At 41.9% G+C, this 25,079-nt stretch overlaps 1 protein-coding gene and 1 pseudogene across 5 annotated transcripts in view; one reads left to right on the forward strand and one right to left on the reverse strand.

Moving 5' to 3' along the window:
* Positions 1–25,079, reverse strand: part of RAI2 (retinoic acid induced 2) — a 402,411-nt gene that overhangs the window by 154,331 nt on the left and 223,001 nt on the right. The gene's annotated exons all lie outside the window — the stretch shown is intronic.
* On the forward strand, positions 12,036–13,730 carry LOC133082264 (large ribosomal subunit protein uL18-like; annotated as a pseudogene).

Below are 25,079 nucleotides of genomic sequence, written 5' to 3' on the forward strand. Positions count from 1 at the left end.
ATCTCCATTTTTATCTGGGTGCAAGTTTTAGCTACTTGTGGCTACATAACTAAGTTCTGATCTATGAGACAGAGGGGGACGTGTGCTATACAAATTCTGAAGAGTATCTTTAAATAGGATACGCTTTCCTCCTCCCAGCTGGCTGGAATATGGGTGTGATGGGTGGAGCTTGAGCAGCCATTTTTGGACCACAAAGTAGAAACCAAGTCTTAAGGATGGCAGAGCATCAAAATACAAGGAGCCTGTGACCCTGATTCTAAAGTTGCTACAGTAGACTTTATTGCTTACATTTATGTGAAAGAGAAAAACTTCTGTCTTGTTTATGCCACTGTTTTTTTTTTCTTTTTTGGCTGAACCTAATGCTACTGCTACTTTCCATCTGAACCTAATCCTAACTGATTAAAAACCCTGAGACAAGTGTGGCTGGTAGATCTAAATTTGAACCCACATCTGGGACAAAAAGTATGGGGAATAATTTAAACTTATTTTTCTCTAGGACCATTCTCCACACACTGATTTTCATGTTTCTGTGGGCCAAGCCTATAGTTTGTAAGACTCATCCACTATCCTGCCTGTACACAGTGCTATTCTTTGACCCCATCAAGAGGGGCCCTATCCTTGGCCTTGACCATTAAAGAACCCCACTCTGGCTGGGCCCCTTCCTGTAGGATGTAGGAGGAGCCAGCAAGGTCAAAATTTTCTAGAACATGGTTTACGTGACAGGAACCTTGGAGTTCCCTGACCAGATGGCTCAAGCCAGCTTCCAGAACCTGCATGGGCTTCTTCCCTGGGCCCTTCCTCCCAAAGGCAGATTATGTAGCCAGTATGAATACCATATGCTAGAGGTAAGGCCATGGGGTAGCTGTTTGCAGGGACGTGTGAAGAGAATTTAGGTGGACACTCCAGCCCATTGGTCCACGTGCCCACAAGGCTCCTTATAACAGGAGGTGGCGTCTATGAGGGAAGAGATGTGTGGGTGAGCTACAGGCTGGTGACCCAGGCTTCCTCTCCCCGTGCCATTATGGTCCAGTGTGGAACTCCAAGAAGTGCAATAACTTTAAATTCAAACCTGGTCTTCCAGGTCTTGCAAAGGTGTATTTGTCAAGGCAGGAGGATGGATATGTTTTGAATAACAGTTTATTAGCTTTATAACTTTTAAGTATTTAGATATATATTTGGGCATCCATTTGTACTCTGGTTTCAGGACTTACAAATATCAGCAGTGAGGTTGCTTGTATAAAAGCTTAAATACTACTTCCAACATCTGAAACAGCAAATGTAGCACACAATCCCATGGCCTTCCTTCTGGGTTACTTGTACTCTGGTTTCAGGACTTACAAATATCAGCAGTGAGGTTGCTTGTATAAAAGCTTAAATACTACTTCCAACATCTGAAACAGCAAATGTAGCACACAATCCCATGGCCTTCCTTCTGGGTTACTTGTTTTCCTTTCATTTCCTCTATTATTTTCTTGTTCTCTCCCTAAAGTTCCCCTCTGGTTGTGAGAAATCATTCGTAGGCTGGGACCTGGCTTTCTATTTCTTTCATGGCTCCCTGGCCCTTTAGCACAAAATGTTCTGGATACATTGGTTCTATGTCCAGTAAGTCTTAACACTGGATGTGCAACAGAATTGTGAGGGGAATGCTTTAAAAATGTGGAATCCCTAGCCCCACCCTAGTAATTCTGATTCTGAAATCTGGGCAGGGGTTGGGGAATCTGTATTTTTTTTAAGTTGTACAGGTGATTCTGAAGTACAGCCGTGGCTGAGACATTCAATGCAATGACCCACTGACTTACTCCTGACTAGAGACCCATGTCCTCAGAGACAGAAGAACAAGGGGAAGAGATGAGAATGGGGTGAATTCAGAAGCTGAACCCCTGAGCCTTCCAACCCCTCCTCCTTCCAAGCTCTAGGCCACTGCATCTGCATCACATTTCTACTGGTCTCTTAGGGTACTGGATGGTTGTCATTAGCACTTCCCATTGCTCAAAGCTTGATCATGCATTTCAAAATCAGGGTGGTAGCTGGTGGTTCTCAAATGGGTATTTGTACCTCCTTACAATTTTTTGAGGGTATACTTCTAATCTAGCACAGTAATTGGCATATAGTGGATACTCATTTAATGTTTATCTAAGAAAAATTCTTTTTTTAATTTATTTTTTAATTGAAGTATAGGTGATTTACAATGTCGTATTAGTTTCTGGTGCACAGAAAAGTGATTCAGTTTTATATATATATATATATATTTTTTTCTTTTTCATATTCTTTTCCATTATGGTTTATTACAGGATATTGAATATAGTTCCCTGTGCTCTACAGTAGGTCCTTGTTGTTTATTTTATATATGGTGTTTTTTTAAATTGAAGTATAGTTAATTTACAATGTTGTGTTAGTTTCAGGTGTACAGCAAAGTGATATGTGTGTGTATGTGTGTATTCTTTTTCAGATTCTTTTCCACTATAGGTTATTTCAAGATATTGAGTATAGTTCCCTGGGCTATACAGTAGGTCCTGGTTGGTTATCTATTTTATATATAGTAGTTTGTATCTGCTAATCCCAAACTCCTAATTTATCCCTCCCACACCCCTTTCTCCTTGGGTAACCATAAGTTTATTTTCTATGTCTGTGAGTCTGTTTCTGTTTTGTAAATAATTTCATTTGTGTCATATTTTATATTCCACATATAAGTGATATCATATGGTATTTGTCTTTGTCTGACTTACTTCACTTAATATAATAATCTCTAGGTCTGTCCACGTTGCTGCAAATGGCATTATTTCATTCTTTTTTATGGCTGAGTAGTATTCCATTGTGTATATACGTACCACATCTTCTTTATCCATTCATCTGTCAATGGACATTTAGGTTGCTTCCATGTCTTGGCTATTGGGAACAGTGCTGCTATGAACATTGGCGCGCATGTATTATCTAAGAAAAAGTCTTGACCTGAGTTCAAGGAGCACTGCATTTGGTTTGAGGAAAACATTAAGATCACTGGGGTTTTATATTCAGACTCCTTCAAAGAAACAGACTAAGTGTTCTTTTTAGTTTTATATAACTGCAGACAAATGAACTTATTAGTAGCCAAATACTAGATTTTAAAAATACAAATCACCTTAAGGAAATACCCGTCAACCCTTCCTGGTTATCTTTCATGGACATTTTAACCAAGACTTCTGATATGCACATTTTAATATTCCCATTATTTAAAATACAGTCAGATACAATAATAGGCAATCACAACCTACTTGAAGCCCTTAATGCGTCATTCACTTTATACTGTCTTTTAAAAGAAAGGTAAGTTCTTTTAGAAAACACATAGCAAAGCTGAAACCCAACAAACATTTAGATAGCACAAAACAAAACTTCAGAGCTGGGGGCCAGAGGTCCTGAAGAATTTTTCTAAGGAAAAATCTTTGAGATAAACGGTCTCCATTGGTTTGCTGCCCAGCGTTTTTTCATTGGAGCTGCTATTGCACAAGATTGCAACAATAGCTTGATCTTTGTCTTGATCTCTGTTATTTTTGGCCCCAATAGGTTGAGATTATTTTCAATAACTGCGCTGGAAACAGCTCTGTCAAGTCCCCTCTTTGTTTCATGCCACAGATCTTGACTGAAAATAGTACAATAGCTTCATTAGGAGCTATAAAAGGCTCCATGCCAGGAATCCTTGGGAAGCCACAATAGAAAGATACCAAGGCTGTTTAGGAGGATGAAATAAGAACAACTATCTACCAACGGGTCAGTTAAAGATGCTCTTCTTCCTTTGCTGGAACAAGCGAGTGACTGAGCCTCACCATTTGGGGTCTGCTTCTTGCAGTAGCTTCACTGACCCCACAAAGCACCAAGCAGGAGTTTCTAGGGCTTACCTCGGGGTCATCAGACTTGATGCTTCATTTAAGACACACTGGGAGATGAGTGCCACTGCTAGGTTCCCTTGAAGAAAAATGTTAAACTGAAACAACCCCATTGCCAGTGTTTCTCAGAATAAAAGGAGCCTGCTAAGTGAGATGATTGTAAAGTATCATCTCCTCCACTCTGCTTTTTGCCAGAAATTTCTATTAACTTAGCAACATTCAGAGCCTTGTCAGAATTCCATATTTACAGTCCACAGACTTAATTGGGACCATACAGAGAGAATGGCAAGCATGGTCTAAGTTTCCCAGGGGCTTGGGATTATTGAAAAGAGTCACACGGTATGGGATGCAACTGAGGGGGCCCGACAGGGGGACGCAGGGGACTCAAAAGCAAGATCTACAGCAGCATAGAGTATCTTGGTCTGTTTGACTTTTCCTCATGTTAGAATTTTTTTTAATTTAGAATCTTAAGCCAGAAAAAAATCTTTAGGATGATCCTCCCAGTTTTTTTTTTTTTCTAATAAAATGACTGAGATCCAGAGACATATAGCAGCTAGATGTGAGACACAAGGTCACACAACTGGGTTGCGGCTGACTCATGCCTATTTGTTCATTCTCAACTATTAGAATATTTTTGGTAGCTAATGGTAAACGCAGAAAAGGTCTGAGTGAATGAGAGTTAGCTACTCCACTGCAGCCTCAGGACAAGGTTATGAAGAAAGCAATTCTCAAACCATATTCTATTGCCTTGCATGAAAGGTTTACTCAAAAATAGACACAACAACCACAACACAGCATGACAGGGATTATGTTCTCATTACAGCCAGCATCAGGCAATAAGAAATCCTCCTAACCAATGGTTGGGCAGGGGCCCACTTAGGGTTCAATTCTTGGGGGCCATCCCTAAGGGTACGAGCTATAGATGTCACTAGGCTCTTCCACCTGGTTCATGCAAGAGTAGAGAGTATTGCTAAAATATATGGGCAGGTCCACATATCTTGAATTCATGTGATTTCACCAGTGAGAGGTCATTCATCATGCTAATTAACAAGTCATTCATTTCACAAAAAAAACCTCTTTGTGACATTTGCTATGCTCATTAGCAAAACCCGGGTGATCTCAATAGCGGAAGTGGATATAGTCGCAGCCTCTGGACGAGGGCCCCTCTGCTTAGAATGCCCACAGACCAGCCCTGGGGTGTTCATCCTTGATTCACATCTGGGTTATTGCTTGACCTAAATTTGAGGCACACAATGTCACTCATAATTGGTGAGGAATTCTAACGTAAATCTCAGACATTATAACAAACTGCTTCATGGTGAAATAAGAATTCGAACCCAGGTCTTCTGATTCCATTCCAAAATCCTTTCCAAAGGGCCACATGCCTCTCTTCTAATAAAAAAAAACTCAGCAAGTTTGCTAAACATATGCTAGAAAAGATGTCAAAAGAGTAAATCATGCATTCCCATGAAATTGGGATTCTTTGAAACTGGTTCTGAGGAACCTAGACTGGTGTGTCCTACAACTTCTACAAATGAACATGTTTCGGAGCTGTGTGAGAACCCACCTTCTCAGAGTCCCATGGAGCCGTCAGCAGACGCACGGGGTGATCTCTCAGTATCGCAGCGCAGGGGACTCTACAGAAAATTCTGTCTCGCTCACAAGGTGATTTTTGCCTTCTGGCTTGTCTGAGTGGACCTCTGGGGTGTAGCAAGATGTACCCATAAGAGGCACTGAAGAAATACTTGTTGAGTTAAGTTGTACTGAAAATCCTGCTGGTTCCCAGGAAGCCTGGGCGGGGGGATTTTGGAAATGTCCGTGGGGCACTGATTTAGGCTTAGAACTGTTTGTTTTGAATCCTTCTCTAAGATTTTGCATAATCCTGTGATTATGGCCCTTGGCTGCATGTTAGATCATGTGAGTAGGTTGTAAAGACTCTCAGTGCCTAGTTCTACCCTAGAGCAATCAGATCAGAATCTCTGGGGTTGGGGTCCAGGCATTAGTATTTTCTTAAAGGTTTTTGGATGATTTGAATGTGCAGCCAGGGTTGAGACCCGATTGTCTAATTCAGTGTTTCTCAAACTGTGGGTACAAGCCCCCTGGGGATCTCGTTAGCATGCAGATCCTGAGATTCTGCACTTCTAAGAACCTCACAGGTGAGGACGATGCAGATGTACCGCGGACCATACTCTTAGCGGCAAGGATCTAACTCTTACCCCTCAAACTTTCTGAGAGCAAAACCACTAAAGCAAAATCTGAGATGGGCCAAAATAATCCAACTCAACCCCGTCATTTATCCTTCTGGAGAATGTGTGGAATACAGCTTCAATGTGACTACAAAGCAAATAAAATGATTAAACACCTAAACATTTTGTAAAAACTGAACTTTGATTTCCCACAGATTTGCCTTAAATGCTTAGAATATTTTCCAAATCACAAGATAGCATGGCTCTACTTCCCAAAAGCTAACCATCTAATGTACCAAAAAAAAAAAAAAGCCATCTCTGCATTCCCTATTTATTATGCCCTTCGTATTTACTGATTGTCTCGTATGTCACTGCCTCTGTAGTTAGCCTGTGAGAGCATGATACCTGTGTTTGCGGTTCTTTTCACAGCTCTAGTTTAAGCCAATTCATTGCAGGATCCAGGGAGGGATTGGAGGAAGCTGCGTCACAAACAGCCAGCTGGTCTGCAAACAGTGTAGGCGGCTGGCTAGGATAGGGCAATCTTTAAATGTAAACAAAGGAGAAGGCTGGGGCTCACTGAGTGGCCTTTTCGCTACACGTGCATAAGCAGACACTGACTGACATCAGCTGCAGCAGCCTGAATCTGAAGGACGAGCGAGAGAATTTCGCAAACTCAGGAAGAACGGAAAAGCCAAGCCACTACCCACAGAGCCCAAGGTGCACGCCTGTGAATTATGTTATCAGCTGCACAGCAGGACTGCAGAAAGCACTAACTATGAACAATATATAAATTACAGGGGTCATTCAATGAGCAGATCAAGTGCAATTAAAATGCAAAAGACTTTTCTTTTTACCTGACTCAGAAAAAAATTTTTGTGACACAAGGGTGCCTCAAATTGTCCAGTAGAGCAGGGGTGGGGGGAGGGAGAGAGGTGTGTGTGTGGGAACCTGATTACTGAACTCAAAAAGGCTAATGTGCAATTTGTGTTCTTTTTATGTAGATTAAATGCATTGACTGCAGCTTGTACCGCTTAGATACTCAGCAGGGAGTCAAAAGCTTGGGTATCAGTCAACCACAGCCAGCAGCTAAAGCATGGGGCCAAATCTGTTATTGTGCCTTAGATGAGACACTTAATCTAATCTAATGGGAGCAAACCCCCCTGGACAAATAAAAGGGCATTACCAGCAGCATGGTAGCTGTAATGCTAAGAAAAAGCACCAAATATTTTTTGTGATAACATAATTAATGACTTCTCCAGTCTCCTGTTTGCTCTTTAAAAATTCTGCCTTCCAGCTCACAGTGGCTTGTCTCACAGCCACCCCACGGAGAGTCTCAGGATGTAAATAACAGGAGGCAGCAGTCTGCCTTCTCACCCTCTTGGGAAGCCATGTGTCCTAGGTATACCACAATCAGAAAAAAATGTATGTCTTTCCCCTGGAGCCATATCTATACCCTCAAGCAGTGTGAAAACATCATTGGGTTTTGATGAATTTGCCTTATTAAAGCAAACAAGAGCGAGGCAGATTGGCCAGGATGCCTGAGGTGGGGCATGAGATGCTACACTTCCAGCAAGCTCCCAGGTGATGCCAATGCTGCTGGCATGATGGCCTCTCCTCCCAAAGTGAGGGATCTAAGACACCAAGGCAGAAGTCCCAACACCCTTTGTGACCTACCCTCAGTAGTCACACAACTGACACTTCTGCCATTTTCTAACGGTCACACAGACCAACCATGAGTTCACTGTGGGAGACTACACAAGGGTGTGAATACCAAAAGGCAAGGCTCATTGTGGGTCATCTTGGAGGCTGGTGACCACACCAAATAAGCCAAGGCGCCCTATTCCTTCTGCAAAACACAAAGACTGAGGTCCATGGCCCACTGAATGCTCACAGCCACACTCTAATACAGCATACACTTCTGCTCCCAATAGCTGGGTCCTACACTTACTAAGAGTTGATTGTGTTTGCTTCCAAACCTGTTTATGATGATTGTTCCAGTTGTACTTGTTATTAAAATTTAGTGATTTATACAACATGTGAATTAATGAAATATGAATGCAAAAAGGAGTCGTTTCTACGGGAACAAAGTTGAAAATTTTGGAAAGATGTAATAGTAATGGGTAGCTAAAAATGCTGTTGAATTCTCTGACATAAATCATAGCAATGTTTTCTTAGGTTAGTCTCCCAAGGCTATGGAAATAAAAGCAAGAATAAACAAATGGGACCTAATCAAGCGTATAAGCTTTTGCACAGCAAAGGAAACCATAAACAAAACGAACAGATAACCTACGGAACTGGAGAAAATATTTGCAAACTATGCGACCTACAAGGGCTTAACTTCCAAAATATATAGACAGCTCATACAACTCAATAACAAAAAAACAACCCAATCAAAAAATAGGCAGATGACTTAAATAGACATTTCTCCAAAGAAGACATACAAATGACCAACAGGCACATGAAAAGATGCTCAACATCGCTAATTATTAGAGAAATGCAAATAAAAACTACAATGAGGTATCACTTCACACCAGTCAGAATGGCAATCTTAAAAAGTCCACAATATTAAAGGCTGGAGAGTGTGTGGAGAAAAGGCAACCCTCCTACACTGTTGGTGGGAATGTAAATTGGTGCAGACACTATGGAAAACAGTATGAAGATTTCTTAAAAAACTAAAAATGGAGTTGCCATATAATCTATTGACAGCAATCCCATTCCTGGGCATATATCTGGAGAAAACCCTAATTCGAAAAGATACATGCACCCCAATGTTCATAGCAGCACTATTTATAATAGCTAAGACATGGAAGCAACCTAAATGCCCATCAACAGATGAATGGATAAAGAAGATGTGGTATGTATATACACAATGGAATACTACTCAGCCATAAAAAGATTGAAATAATGCCATTTGCAGCAACACGGATGGACCTAGAGATTATCATACTAAGTCAGACAGAGAAAGACAAATACCGTATGATATCTATTATATGTGGAATCTAAAATATGATACAAATGAACTTATCTATGAAACAGAAAAAGACTCACAGACAGAAAACAAACTTATGGTTATCCAAGGGGAAAGGGGGTGGGGGAGGGACAAATTAGGAGTTTGCGATTAGCAGATACAAACAAGGCCCTACTGTTCAGCACAGGGAACTATATTCAATATCCAGTAATAAACCATAATGGAAAAGAATATGAAAAAGAATATATATATACACACACACACACACACACACACACACACACATATATATAACTGAATCACTTTGCTGTACACCAGAAACTAACACAACATTATAAATTAACTATACTTCAATTTAAAAATAGACAAAAATTACTGTTGAATTATGTGTGTGCCAAACAACTGTAAAAGATTGAAAATCATTAAAAAAATTGGGAGGATTATGCGCTGAGCTTGTTTCACAAATGTCTTACATTCTTGCTCCACTTTCAAAACTGGAAATCATAGACAGTGCATTTTAGGGACAGTTCATGAGAGAAGGAAAGCCTGTAACTCCTATCAGCAGATTTATATTCAAAGAAAATGACTTGGCTATACGACAAAAGTTTAGTGAATGAATGTATATTTACATGTTTTAAGTTAAATAAAATATCTAGTTTGTATATACCATTTTTTCAATGATTCCCTGTTTTAACTATCTTTTTTTTTTCAATTAACCTACCAAATTCTGGTTCAGATGGATGGGTACAAAGCATCCATTATAAATGGGAAATTGCTCCTGAACTGGCACTTTTGTTTAGAAGTAGGATGAAAGAAGGATAGAGCTAGAGAGAAGGAAGGGCTAGACCATCTGGTTCTAGAAAGTTCTGAGACTGGAAGGCAATTTATCTGCAATCTCACTTACTTGCTACCAATAAGGTGGAGCCACAGCTGCCCTATTGTACACATGCCTGGGGCTTCATAATGTCTTTTGGTGGCTTCTTTTCCCTCTCAAGGCCATCCTTGCCATTTATTTTAACCTGATTTCACTTGCATGCAATGCTTAGGAAGAGATATAGCTTTCTGCCTACCAAAAGCTCATGCTCCCCTTTCTGTGGTGTTGTTGCTAGGAAATGGCTACCCTGACAGGAGATACATTCTCCAGCCCCGTTTCCATCCATATGTGGCCCTGTAACCAGTTCCCATCAATGAAATATGACTGGAGGTGAGAGGCAGCACTTCTGGGCTGGGATTTTGAAGAAGTAAATGTACCTTATCCATGGTTTTTCTCCTCCTGCTGGCTGTTTGCACAGGACTGAGGCTCTGGGGGATGGTAGAGGTACAAGGTAGAAGAAGCCTGAGTCCCTGAGTCACTCACTTGTCATGGGAAAGTCACTCAGTCGCTGACCAGGACCATTATGTGTCAAGACACTTAAATTTGGAGAGTTGTTTGTTACAGCAGCTAGTGTTATGGCACTTCAACTAACACAGCGGTTGCTCACCTGGGACTTGCCTTTCTTCATTATTCTGCCCCTCCCCTTCCTCCCACCCTAGCCTCTTACGTCTCATTGGGATTATTTTTTTTCTGGGTATGAGTTGTGGATTCTTAACCTGAGGGGTCTACACAATTATATGCAAAATGTTGTCTATAGGTGTATTTTTCTGGGAAGAGGGTCTACTGCTTTTGTGGGCTTTTCATATGGGCCTGGGAGCCCCTCCAATTATTACAAAGAGCTGCTCTAAGAGATTCACCTTCAATGTCATAGTCCTAATTTAATCCATGACCTTAATTCACCCTATGATTTAGAGATCTGAGTATCTGTGGGTAATTCATGGATGCAGATTAAAGTGAAAGCAAAAGTAAAGAGGTCACACTAGATCGTGAATGCAAATGTACAAGCATATCATGGACATCATGGAATGAATAGAATCAAATCGGTGGACTAAAGAAGCTGAATGGAAGCCCCCCTCTGAGATTTATTAAGTAGCTGTCTTTCTCCTGTTGCATAAGTACAGCTCCAAAGCATATCTTGGTGACTTAAAAGAGCTACCATGTTCCTTTCCAACAGCCTAATATATGGCATAGGACTAAGGAGATCCTGTTTTTTTATATACTGAGAAGCAGTTCTTCTCCAGCTCAACTCATATGTCCTGAGAGTTTAGGTCCAGCAAAACCGTGTTAATGCCAGGGCAATTAAAAATTTTGCGGGGGGGGGGCAGTCTGTAGGACTCTGCAAAGGACTGGAAATATGAGACAGTGGCTCATGCCTGTCCCAAGCGTTGAAAATTACTGGGTGGAAGTAAGGGTCTCCAGAGAGTTTATTATTCATATGAAGGTGTCTAGTCTCCTCTTCAGAGGCTGGGAATGACCTGAATTCTAAGCTAGGGTTGACATAGAGCTTCCCCGTTTGCTTAGTGTCTTTTAATAGAGCGGACGCGGGTGTATCATGTTCATCTTGAAGGAGTGTGGAGGACTATGGAGCCACCACACAAAGTCCCTTTTCCCCAAGAAGCAAGCACGCAGGTAGGAGGTAGGAATATTCATCCAAGGTAAGCAAGTGTTAAACTTGCAGGATTCCCCCCCCACCAACCCCATGTTTTTAACTAGGGTCTACTGATATCTTCTCTTGTTGCCCAGTTTGTAGACAAGGTTTCATATCCTCTGTTCTTTGAACATTCTGGACCTTATTTTGAATCACCTGGGAGTCTGGTCTAAAATGTAGATTCCTAGGTCCTACTCCAGACCTCCTGAATCAGCGTCTCAGGAGTACAGCCCAGGAACTGCCTTTTAAACACATGCCCCAGGTGATTCTAAGTCTCACTGGTTTGCCCAGCACTGGTCCAAAGTTTCTGAGGAGTGGCAGCTCTGGAATGTCTTAGGCTGTGGCACGGCACTGTGTTCTATAGGGCCGGAGGTGGGCTAGGAGACATGTCTGGCTGCATTGGCTAGCAGTCATCTGGCTGCTCCATGGTAACTGCGTGTTTGTTCAAAGTGGCTTTGGAGGCTGCAGGTCTGTGACGAGCTGTGGACACGGGTCTCTGTCCCGCAGGATGGGGTTTGTTAAGGTTGTAAAGAATAAGACCTACTGCAAGAGATACCAAGTGAAATTTAGAAGAAGACAAGAGGGTAAAACTGATTGCTATGCTGGGAAATGCTTGGCAATCCAGGACAAAAATAAGTACAATACACCCAAATACAGGATAGGTTCATGTAACCAACAGAGATATCATTTGTCAGATTGCTTATGCCTGTAGAGAAGGGGATATGACAGTCTGGGCAGCTAATGCTCATGAACTCCCAAAGTATGGCGTGAAGGTTGGCCTGACAAATTATGCTGCAGCACACTGTACTGGTCCACTGATGGCCCAAAGGCTTCTCAATCAGTTTGGCATGGACAAGATCTATGAAGGCCACGTGGAGGTACCCAGCGATGAATACAATGTGGAAAGCACTGATGGTCAACCTGGTGCCTTCACCTGCTATTTGGATGCAGGGCTTGCTAGATTTACTACTAGAAATAAAGTTTTTGGGGCCCTGAAGGACGCTGTGGATGGAGGCTTGTCTATCCCTCACAGTACCAAATGGTTCCCTGGTTATGATTCAGAAAACAAGGCATTCAACACAGAAGTACACTGGAAGCACATCATGGGTCAAAACGTTGCAGATGGGAACCCTCTTGCACTGTTGGTGGGAATGTAAATTGATACAGCCACTATGGAGAACAGTATGGAGGTTCCTTAAAAAAACTAAAAATAGAACTACCATACAACCCAGCAATCCCACTACTGGGCATATAACCTGAGAAAACCATAATTCAAAAAGAGTCATGTACCACAATGTTCATTGCAGCACTATTTACAATAGCCAGGACATGGAAGCAACCTAAGTGTCCATTGACAGATGAATGGATAAAGAAGACGTGGCACATATATACAATGGAATATTACTCAGCCATAAAAGGAAACAAAATTGAGTTATTTGTAATGAGGTGGATGGACCTAGAGTCTGTCATACAGAGTGAAGTTAAGTCAGAAAGAGAAAAACAAATACCGTATGCTAACACATATATATGGAATCTAAGAAAGAAAAAAAAATGTCATGAAGAACCTAGGGGCAGGACGGGAAGAAAGACTCAGACTTACTAGAGAATGGACTTGAGGACGTGGGGAGGGGGAAGGGTAAGCTGGGACAAAGTGAGAGAGTGGCATGGACATATATACACTACCAAATGTAAAATAGGTAGCTAGTGGGAAGCAGCCGCATAGCACAGGGAGATCGGCTCGGTGCTTTGTGACCACCTAGAGGGGTGGGATAGGGAGGGTGGGAGGAAGGGAGACGCAAGAGGGAAGGGATATGGGGATATATGTATATGTATAGCTGATTCACTTTTTTATAAAGCAGAAACTAACACACCATTGTAAAGCAATTATACTCCAATAAAGATGTTAAAAAAAGTTGCAGATGATATGCGTTACCTAATTGAAGAAGATGAAGATGCTTATAAGAAACAATTTTCTTAATACATAAAGAACAAAACTCCAGCCATGATGGAGGAGATGTATAAGAAAGCTCATGCTGCTATATGAGAGAATCCAGTCTATGATAAGAAGCCTAAGAAAGAAGTTAAAAAGAAGAAGAGGAACCATCCCAGAATGTCTCTTGCCCAGAACAAAGATCAGGTAGCTCAGAAGCGGGCAAGCTTCCTCAGAGCTCAGGAATGGGCTGCTGAGAGCTAGTAAACCAAACCACACTTTTCTATGAAGATTTTTCAGATAAAGACAGTAATAAACGTATTGACCAAGTAGCTCCCCCAAAAAAGTGGCTTTGGAGGAAGTTAATTATGGGGATACTAAAGCCTACCCCCCAGCCATGCCATGTAATGGTATTACCCTACTGCCCACCCCCCTACAAGCTAGAAAAGATGCTGAAGCCCAAGGGATAATGTGATTTGTACTTTGAATGAGACACAAAGATAACTTTTTAAAAATTCAGGCTCCTGACACGTGCACCTCAATACCCCATATGAAAACGCAATGCATTTCCATTAAACCTCAGTGTCTAGCATGCCCCCTTTCCTCTCTCAACTCAGGACTGAAGAATCTCCGGAAGGTGAGCCTGGATGCCCTCCCTGTGGTTATAAGCACCTGTAACAGACCCTCTTGGCACCTCCACACATCCTCCTCCTCCCTCTACACACCCAAGGCTGCTTGCTGCAAACATCTGTAACTATCTATGAGAACACACGTAGCTGGTGCTCAGGGCAAGACAGAAGTGCTGGAGAGTTAGTCCCCCTGAGAGCAGCCCTCAAACAATGACAGATGGGGAGTTGGCGGAGGAATACCCCAGCTTCCTCATCCCACTGGTGGGATAACTCTGGAACGTGTTCAACACTCTCCCCAAAAGGTCCCTGCTGGGGTTGATCTCCAAGAGCCCATGATGGGCACTTGCTTATTATCACATGCAGCTGTGGCTCCCTTCCCTTCTCTTCTCACTCCTCCACTTTCCAACCAGTGTTTCCTGGGACCTCCTTCCAAATAACCAACTTGCATTTGAGTTTTTGTCTGAGGGCACCCCTCGGGATGTAAAAGACACAAAGGTGATCTAACAGCTCTGAATGGACCCTGGCGCTGTAAGAGACAAGTGTGGAGGCCAGCAACCCCCTGTATCTGTAGCATTTTGGCGTGATGGTCTAAATCATCTGACTGATTTCTGCTCCCTTTTTGCTGACTTCTGTACAAAATCTGTGGATGATGAGTAACCTTGATAGCCTGTTTCCATTGCTCCTCCTAAATAATGAGCCTTTTGCTACCTAGAGTGACAGGAGCAGAGCAACACCAGTCCCGGTGTGCCCTGGTGCAGACTGAGCCTTCTGTGTTCTACGTCAGGAGGTCAAGATCCAAGCACAATTTGGGGTCTCGAGAGGTTGCTGATCCACGTCATGGGGAACCCTGGGGGGACAGGACATCCCACATTTGTGCATTCCTTTAACAAATGTATATGGAGCACTTACTGCTAGTCGGAGTCTGGGGAATATGGAAGGAATGTGCGTAAGTTAAGTCTGGTCAGGCTGTTGCTAGATAGACCTCTGCCAGCCCCTGCCCCGAGGGGCCTGGCCACACGGAAGATCCCATCTCGTCCAGCCTAGATGAAGCCAGAGCCTGCTGAGTGCTCTCCCTGCATTTAGCTCAGGCCTCTCTGCTTCACCCTCCACGCTGGGAGCAGCGTTATCCTTCTGAAATACAAAACTGCGTATCACTCCCCTGCTCAACAATCGTCAGTAGCTCCACTATGCCTATGAAACAAAGGACAAACTTCTGATTATATATGCAGCCAAGGGCTCTCAAGTCTGGTTCCAAACCATCCTTGTAACCTCCTTTTGCACCACCTCCTCCCCTTCCCAGCAGGTAGCTTGTACTCCCCCAAACACTCTATGTTCTTTCAGACTGCTGTCCTCTTTTGCACCTGCTGTTCCTTAGGCCTGAATTTCACTTATCCCTTTAGCCAACCCCCCGTCATTGTCGAGCACCCACTTAGAATGTCACCTCTTCCATGAAGACTTGCTCGCCCCTCCCTCTACCTCCAAAAGCACCAACAGCCGCGTCTCCTGCATACCTTGCTATTGGGCACACGCGCGGCAAATTCAATACTGAGCACGCTATGCTGTCATTGTTTCTGAGTCTGGCTTCTCCCAGAAGACTGTGAGTGCATAGAAAGCAGGGATGTTGCCATTTTGTTCATCTTTGTACCCTACTTGTGGGCTTAAGAGAATGCCTGGCACACTGTACATCTGTAAGAAATGCTTGTGAACGCCCGCCCGGACCTCAGAAAGCCCAAAGGAGATTTAACCCTTTCTCTCCAGTAATTGGTACCATTCCTGGTGTAAGATCTGTTCCACACACCTGGATGGGAATGTTCGCTTGTGCTGTCCTCTCGACTGCTTCTGTTTTGGGCCCCCAGCAGTTCTCTCCCTTGATTTATAGCTGAGCTCTGGAGGTTGCCCCAGGATTTGAGGTCACCAGGGTGCTCTGAGGTGCCAGATGCCAAAGCTGAGCGGGTGGACTTTTATTGCCCCAAGGGTGCATTGTGCGGCTCCCTGGCATGAGCAGGCAGAAAGCTGATGACATCACAGCCCCTTACAGACATCCACAGAGAGCCCTCAACTCTGAGGGGTGACAAGGAGAATCAAGAGGGGAAGGAATCAGATCGAGGTGCATTATGCCTGGAGGAGTTGAACCATCATTCGCAGATGGAGAGAAATGTCTCAGAAGGGACAAGCCAAGGAGTTATCTGTTGGTATTCAGGGAAGAGAGGTGTGTATGCAGTAACCTCACAGGTACTCAAGTGAGGCCAGCAGCCACTTACTTCTCCCAGAGGGCTGGTGGCAGTGCCGGCCTGGACAACCTTTGATCATCCTCAAACTAGAAAATAATTAACCAAACCTCTTCACTCGGCTTAGAGTCCACTTCTTTAAGGTACAGACCAGAATGTTTCATTCTTGAGAGGTCTGGACTTTATAAGTGCTTACTACAAACTGGACCAGGCAAGATGTTATGTACTTTCTGTGCATCAACTCACTGAACTCCCATAATGAACCCTGGTTGGTAAGTTTCATAATTATCCCCCATTTCACAGATGAGAAATCAGAGGCTCAGTGAAGTTAAGTAACTTGGCCATACTCACACCGTCAGTAAGCAGCAGAACTGGGATTCTTACCAGTTCTATCGGACCCCATGATCTGTGTTTGGAACTTCGACACGATGCCACCCTGAGTACCATGCTTTCCCTGATGTTCAGAGATAGGGGCCCTGGCCCCTGGCACTTGGCCACTAACTAGCTGTGTTGCCCTGGAAAAGGCACCCAATTTTCTGGATCTCAATAATTGTGTGTGAGTTGGACCAGCCGATCTGTAGACCTCCTTCAGATTTAGCATTCTATGAGTCTATGGTGGAATCATATTTTCTTTCATGCATGGTTATCAAGGGTGGGTGTCTGGGGCCTAAAATCGACTGGTAGAATATGAAATTGATTAATTGCCAATTAAGTAGTTGGCATATTTCTGAATCATGGTATAAGAAGGGCTTTCATTGTCATTTTTAGACTGTTGCATTGATAAACTTGGTTTTTTTTACTCTTAAAAATTATGCTTTATTACAGTGCTCTAATATATAAAACATTGTGGGTTTTGGCACCCAGAAAATCAAATAGATCAATGGATCAGAATAAAGTATCCAGAACATGTATGTGAGCACTTGATTTATGATAAATGATTCACAACAGAGCAGTGGGAAAAGGATAGTCTTTGCAAAGAATGGTGCTGGATAAATGGGATAGCCATATGTAAACCATAATGTGTCTTCGCCCCTTGTATACCATGTACAAATACCAATGCCAACTGGATCAACTGGGTTACAGACCTAAAACTGAAAAATAAAGTCAGAACTTGATAAAACTTGAAGGGCCAGATTTTTAGTCCCTTTGACACATTCTGGTTCTCAAGTGTTAAGCCCCTTGGGTGGGTCTGCCCATCTCAGGCTGTCAACTTCCTGAAGACAGTAACTCTCTTTAAAATGCTGTTTGTGATGGCTAGTGGGAACCTGCTGTATAGCACAGGGAGCTCAGCTCGGTGCTCTGTGGTGACCTAGATGGTTTCTTATTTCAACAATAAAATAAATCACGGTATGCAAAAGACCTGCAGAGTGGAAAATAAGGTCAATGGTATTATGACACTATTGCTCTTAAGGAGCATTCTATGGTCATTAATTCTTCCTCAACCCCATATAGTCTCCTATTTTGGGATTTGTTCCATGGTTTCCAACAGGACATTTTATTTTATTGTTTTTGAACTTTATTTATTTTTTTACACAGCACGTTCCTATTACTTATCCATTTTATACATATTAGTGTGTATATGTCAATCCCAATCTCCCAATTCATCACACCACCACTCCCCTCACCACCACTTTCTCCCCTTGGTGTCCATACATTTGTTCTCTGCATCTGTGTCTCAATTTCTGCCCTGCAAACCGGTTCATCTGTACCATTTTTCTAGGTTCCACATATATGCGTTAATATACGATATTTGTTTTTTTCTTTCTGACTTACTTCACTCTGTATGACAGTCTGTAGATCCATCCACATCTCTACAAATGAACCAATTTCATTTCTTTTTAAGGCTGAGTAATATTCCATTGTATATATGTACCACATCTTCTTTATCCATTCATCTGTCGATGGGCATTTAGGCTGCTTCCATGTCCGGGCTATTGCAAATAGTGCTGCAATGAACATTGGGGTGCATGTATCTTTTTGAATTATGGTCTTCTCTGGGTATATGCCCAGTAGTGGGATTGCTGGATCATATGGTAATTCTATTTTTAGTTTTTTAAGGAACCTCCATACTGTTCTCCATAGTGGCTGTATCAATTTACATTCCCACCAAGAGTGCAAGAGGGTTCCCTTTTCTCCACACCCTCTCCAGCATTTGTTGTTTGTAGATTTTCTGATGATGCCCCTTCTAACTAGTGTGAGGTGATACCTCATTGTAGTTTTGATTTGCATTTCTCTAATAATTAGTGATGTTGAGCAGCTTTTCATGTGCTTCTTGGCCATCTGTATGTCTTCTTTGGAGAAATGTCTATTTAGGTCTTCTGCCCATTTTTGGATTGGGCTGTTTGTTTTTTTAATATTGAGCTGCATGAGCTGTTTATATATTTTGGAGACTGTCCATTGATTCGTTTGCAAATATTTTCTCCCATTCTGAGGGTTGTCTTTTCGTCTTGTTTGTAGTTTCCTTTGCTGTGCAAAAACTTTTAAGTTTCATTAGATCCTATTTATTTTTGTTTTTATTTCCATTACTCTAGGAGGTGGATCAAAAAAGATCTTGCTGTGATTTATGTCAAAGAGTGTTCTTCCTATGTTTTCCTCTAAGACTTTTATAGTGTCCGGTCTTACATTTAGGTCTCTAATCCATTTTGAGTTTATTTTTGTGGATGGTGTTAGGGAGTGTTCTAATTTCATTCTTTTACATGTAGCTGTCCAGTTTTCCCAGCACCACTTACTGAAGAGGCTGTTTTTTCTCCATTGTATATCCTTGCCTCCTTTGTCATAGATTAGTTGACCATAGGCGCGTGGGTTTATCTCTGGGCTTTCTATCCTGTTCCATTGATCTATATTTCTGTTTTTGTGCCAGTACCATATTGTCTTGATTACTGTAGCTTTGTAGTATAGTCTGAAGTCAGGGAGTCTGATTCCTCCAGCTCCAATTTTTTCCCTCAAGACTGCTTTGGCTATTCGGGGTCTGTTGTGTCTCCATACAAATTTTAAGATTTTTTGTTCTAGTTCTGTAAAAAATGCCATTGGTAATTTGATAGGGATTCCTTTGAATCTGTAGATTGCTTTGAGTAGTATAGCTATTTTCACAATGTTGATTCTTCCAATCCAAGAACATGGTATGTCTCTCCATCTGTCTGTATCACCTTTAATTTCTTTCATCAGTGTCTTATAGTTTTCTGCATACAGGTCTTTTGTCTCCCTAGGTAGGTTTATTCCTAGGTATTTTATTCTTTTTGTTGCAATGGTAAATGGCAGTGTTTCCTTAATTTCTCTTTCAGACTTTTCATCATTAGTGTATAGGAATGCAAGAGATTTCTGTGCATTAATTTTGTATCCTGCAACTTTACCAAATTCATTGATTAGCTCTAGTAGTTTTCTGGTGGCATCTTTAGGATTCTCTATGTGTAGTATCATGTCATCTGCAGACAGTGACAGTTTTACTTCTTCTTTTCCAATTTGTATTCCTTTTATTTCTTTTTCTTCTCTGATTGCCGTGGCTAGGACTTCCAGAACTATGTTGAATAATAGTGGTGAGAGTGGACATCCTTGTCTCGTTCCTGATCGTAGAGGAAATGCTTTCAGTTTTTCACCATTGAGAATGATGTTTGCTGTGGGCTTGTCATATATGGTCTTTATTATGTTGAGATAGGTTCCCTCTATGCCCACTTTCTGGAGAGTTTTTATCATAAATGGGTGTTGAATTTTGTCAGAAGGTTTTTGTGCACCTATTGAGATGATCATATGGCTTTTATTCTTCAATTTGTTAATATGGTGTATCGATTGATTTGCATATATTGAAGAATCCTTGCATCCCTGGGATAAATCCCACTTGATCATGGTGTATGATCCTTTTAATGTGTTGTTGGATTCTGTTTGCTAGTATTTTGTCGAGGATTTTTGCATCTATATTCATCAGTGATATTGGTCTGTAGTTTTCTTTATTTGTAGTATCTTTGTCTGGTTTTGGTATCAGGGTGATGGTGGCCTCACAGAATGAGTTTGGGAGTGTTCCTTCCTCTGCAATTTTTTGGAAGAGTTTGAGAAGGATGGGTGTTAGCTCTTCTCTAAATGTTTGATAGAATTCACCTGTGAAGCCATCTGGTCCTGGGCTTTTGTGTGTTGGAAGATTTTTAATCACAGTTTCAATTTCATTACCTGTGATTGGTCTGTTCATATTTTCTATTTCTTCCTGGTTCAGTCTTGGAAGGTTATACCTTTCTAAGAATTTGTCCATTTCTTCCAGGTTGTCCATTTTTTTGGCATAGAGTTGCTTGTAGTAGTCTCTTAGGATGCTTTGTATTTCTGCAGTGTCTGTTGTAACTTCTCCTTTTCATATCTAATTTTATTGATTTGAGTCCTCTCCTTCTTTTTCTTGATGAGTCTGGCTAATGGTTTATCAATTTTGTTTACCTTCTCAAAGAACCAGCTTTTAGTTTTATTGATCTCTACTATTGTTTTCTTTGTTTCTATTTCATTTATCTCTGCTCTGATCTTTATGATATCTTTCCTTCTACTAACTTTGGGTTTTGTTTGTTCTTCTTTTTCTAGTTCTTTTAGGTGTAAGGTTAGATTGTTTATTTGAGATGTTTGTTGTTTCTTGAGGTAGGTTGTACAGCTATAAACTTCCCTCTTAGAACTGCTTTTGCTGCATCCCATAGATCTGGATCGTTGTGTTTTCATTGTCTTTTTTCTCTAGGTATTTTTTGATTTCCTCTTTGATTTCTTCAGTGATCTCTTGGTTATTTAGTAATGCAGTGTTTAGCCTCCATGTGTTTGTATTTTTTACAGATTTTTTCCTGTAATTGATATCTAGTCTCATAGCGTTGTGGTTCAAAAAGATACTTGATAGGATTTCAATTTTCTTAAATTTACCAAAGCTTGATTTGTGACCCCAGATATGATCTATCTGGAGAATGTTCCATGAGCACTTGAGAAGAAAGTGTATTCTGTTGTTTTTGGATGGAATGTCCTATAAATATCAATTAAATCCATCTTGCTTAATGTATCATTTAAAGCTTGTGTTTCCTTATTTATTTTCATTTTGGATGATCTGTCCATTGGTGACAGTGGGGTGTTAAAGGCCCCTACTATGATTCTGTTACTGTGGATTTCCTCTTTTATAGCTGTTAGCAGGTGCCTTATGTATTGAGGTGCTCCTATGTTGGGCGCATAAATATTTACAATTGTTATATCTTCTTCTTGGATTGATCCCTTGATCATTATGTAGTGTCTTTCTTTGCCTCTTGTAATAGTCTTTATTTTAAAGTCTATTTTATCTGATATGAGTACTGCTGCTCCTGCTTTCTTTTGATTTCCATTTGCATGGAATATCTTTTCCCATCCCCTCACTTTCAGTCTGTATGTGTCTCTAGGTCTGAAGTGGGTCTCTTGTAGACAGCATATATATGGGTCTTGTTTTTGTATCCATTCAGCGAGCCTGTGTCTTTTGGTTGGAGCATTTAAGCCATTCACGTTTAAGGTAATTATGGATATGTATGATCCTATGACCATTTTCTTAATTGTTTTGGGTTTTTTTGGTAGGTCCTTTTCTTCTCTTGTGTTTCCCACTTAGAGAAGTTCCTTTAGCATTTGTTGTAGAGCTGGTTTGGTGGTGCTGAATTCTCTTAGCTTTTGCTTGTCTGTAAAGCTTTTGATTTCTCCATCGAATCTGAATGAGATCCTTGCCGGGTATAGTAATCTTGGTTGTAGGTTCTTCCCTTTCATCACTTTAAATATATCATGCCACTCCCTTCTGGCTTGTAGAGTTTCTGCTGAGAAATCAGCTGTTAACCTTATGGGAGTTCCCTTGTATGTTATTTGTCATTTCATCACTCCAGCCAAAGTCCCAGTTTTAGCTCTGAGTGGACCAATTTGGGTCTTGTGTTCATCCCTGAACCAATCACTGTGGCTTCAGGAATGAAACACTTTGATTTTCCAGGCTTCATACATGTGTCCTCCACCTTGATCTCAAGGGGGTAGAGCCAGCCCCAAACAAACTATATGGACTAAGACTGAGATGCTATTCCCAGTGGAAGAGAAAGTAGACTGGCAGGCACAAATCGCAAACTTTCACTAAAACTAGACATAAGATAGGGGTGCCCAGAAAGTCTACAGCACCTTCCTTAAAAGGGTGGTAAATATGGAATCCCCATCTTACCTAAAGCTTTTTCTTCTATCACACACCACAAATCTCTTTCTAGCTCTAAGGCAGTGATTTTCAAAACTTTTAACCTTTTCCTCCAGCAAAAAATAAAACTTTTATTAAGAAGTAGTCTAGGGCTTCCCTGGTGGCGCAGTGGTTGAGAATCTGCCTGCTAATGCAGGGGACACGGGTTCGAGCCCTGGTCTGGGAAGATCCCACATGCCGCGGAGCACCTGGGCCCGTGAGCCACAGTTACTGAGCCTACGCGTCTGGAGCCTGTGCTCCGCAACAAGAGAGGCCGCGATAATGAGAGGCCCGCGCACCGCGATGAGGAGTGGCCCCCACTTGCCGCAACTAGAGAAAGCCCTCGCACAGAAACGAAGACCCAACACAGCCATAAATAAATAAATAAATAAATAACAAAAGTGATTGTTTAAAAAAAAAAAGTAGTCTATATATGAACTGAAACAAATGTTTCAACAAACCAATTTACTTTTTACTAACTGCAGTGTACTCTGATAGTTTCTATTCTATTGTATTCCATTCCATTCTATTCTAATTTATTCCATTATATTCCTTCCTTTCCACTCCATTCCATTTCACTCTGTTATTTTTATTAGCCAGGACAATGCTTGCTAGGCTCTAAAGCCCTAAATCTCAATGGCTTAACAAAATAAAAGTTTATTTCTTGCTCATGTCCTAGCCCAATGCAGATTAGGCAGCTCTACTTAGTGGCTTCCTTCCCCCTCCAGGGATCAAGGCTCTTTCCATATTATGATGCCACCATCTTTAACACAGGATTGTGGTAGAAAGGAGCGAGAGGGGGAGAGAGACAGAGACAGAGACACACACACACACACAGAGTCATCCAGGGGATTTCATGGCTTATCTCACTTTTGTCTACACTCCACGGCCATAGTTACAAGGCTCCAACCTAACTGTAAGGGCCACAGGGAAACATAGTCTGAGCACCCAAGGAAGAGCAAGTGGGATTGATGAGCACCCAGACAGTATATGCCACACTCTTCTATTTTAGTTTGCTAAGAAAGAGGAAATGCTGGTTCTGTCTGACCCACTCCATGGGAGTCAGGACTCTGTAATGGTTGCAAAGCCTTAATTGGAAAAACCTTGCCCTAGCAGCCTGCATTAATGTTTTTCCTCCTTGTGGACTAAACCTTTCTCACTTCTGCCTTTCTAGTCTCATTCCAAGCCACCTGACTTCTTCGTCCCTGATGAGGAGACCCTGACCACCTTTCCGACCACCTTCCTCCCCCATCCCCACCCCCAAATCTGTCCCTGACTTTGCCTGAGAACCGTCTGCCTCATATCCCAGACTCCTTGAAGGAGTCTGTGGCTGCTGTAGCAGCCATGGCTCCTGTCCCCTGCCTTAAGCTGTCCTCCATCTCTCTCCACCCATCTGTCTACTTTCTTACCCTGGCCAGCCCTGGGACCTGTGGTGAGCAGGCTTTTCTTCCATTTCCTGTCCTGAGATAGTAAATGAGACCAGGTTCTGCGGGGCAGCTAATGGTCTCTGGAACTCTGGGGCTCTGCCTAGGTCAGGACTGAAGTAATTGAGCCAGCCAGGCATGTAATAAGATAGCTCTCCCTGCTCCCTCCCCCAGCGCCCCCCACTACTGCGGTGAGTGGCCATGGAATCTGATTCTAGCAGCATCTTTATCTCCGCAATAGGCCTCAGGGTTCATTATCTAAAAAGCATTGGCTGTTAGCAAAGTAGCAATTCCATTACCATAGAGGAGAGCTGTCCCTTTAAAACCAAGCAGCAGGGTGGAGGCCAGGCTCTTGGGTTCCCCAATTATAAGGCTTTCTGGTTCTGGAAGAATTGCAGGCTTACTGCTGCTCAAGTTGAAAACAATTTTAGTCAATGTTTAAATGGTGCTTACTGTGTGCTAGACACGGTTCCAGGTGCTTTACAATATTAACTCAGTTAAGCCTCTCAGAAATTCTACAGATGAGAAAACTGAAGCTCAGAGAGGGCAAGGATATGCCCAATGTCACACAGCTAAAAAAGAGTAGAGCCAAGATTCAACTTAGGCAACCTGTTTCCAGAAACTGCCTTCTCAACCACTAGGTTATACTCTTCCCATGAGAATGATTTTTATTTGTATATAATATTTATATGCTGCTTACAGTTCTTGAAATGCTTTCACATACTTTACTGACCCTCACAAGAACCCTGCGATCTAGACAGTATGATGAGAAGGAGGCTTCTACTTTACCATGGAGAAAATTGATATGCTTTAGAGCTAGCTTGAACCATCTTCCAAGGGCCAACTGTTAAATTTTCAGGAATTTTGGAAGCCCGTTATAAATGATGGTCATTATTTAAAATGAAATTATAGAAATTTACAATTAGATAAATTATATTCAAACAAAGGTAATAAATACTCAAAACTCATCACTTCCTAATCCATTTACGACATTTTACTCTTATCCTGGCACTTGAGCTTACCTGTATCTCTCCTGCATGTGTAGGGGGGAAAGTACGTATCATAGGGTGCCACCCAGCAACTCTTCCCAACTCCACATCGAGTGACATCACATTGGTAGCTTGAAGTCAGCCACAGTGGTAGTATTTACACTAGGGAAATCA

The sequence above is a fragment of the Eubalaena glacialis genome, chromosome X (genome assembly GCF_028564815.1).
Source record: "Eubalaena glacialis isolate mEubGla1 chromosome X, mEubGla1.1.hap2.+ XY, whole genome shotgun sequence".
Taxonomy (NCBI): Eukaryota; Metazoa; Chordata; class Mammalia; order Artiodactyla; family Balaenidae; genus Eubalaena; species Eubalaena glacialis.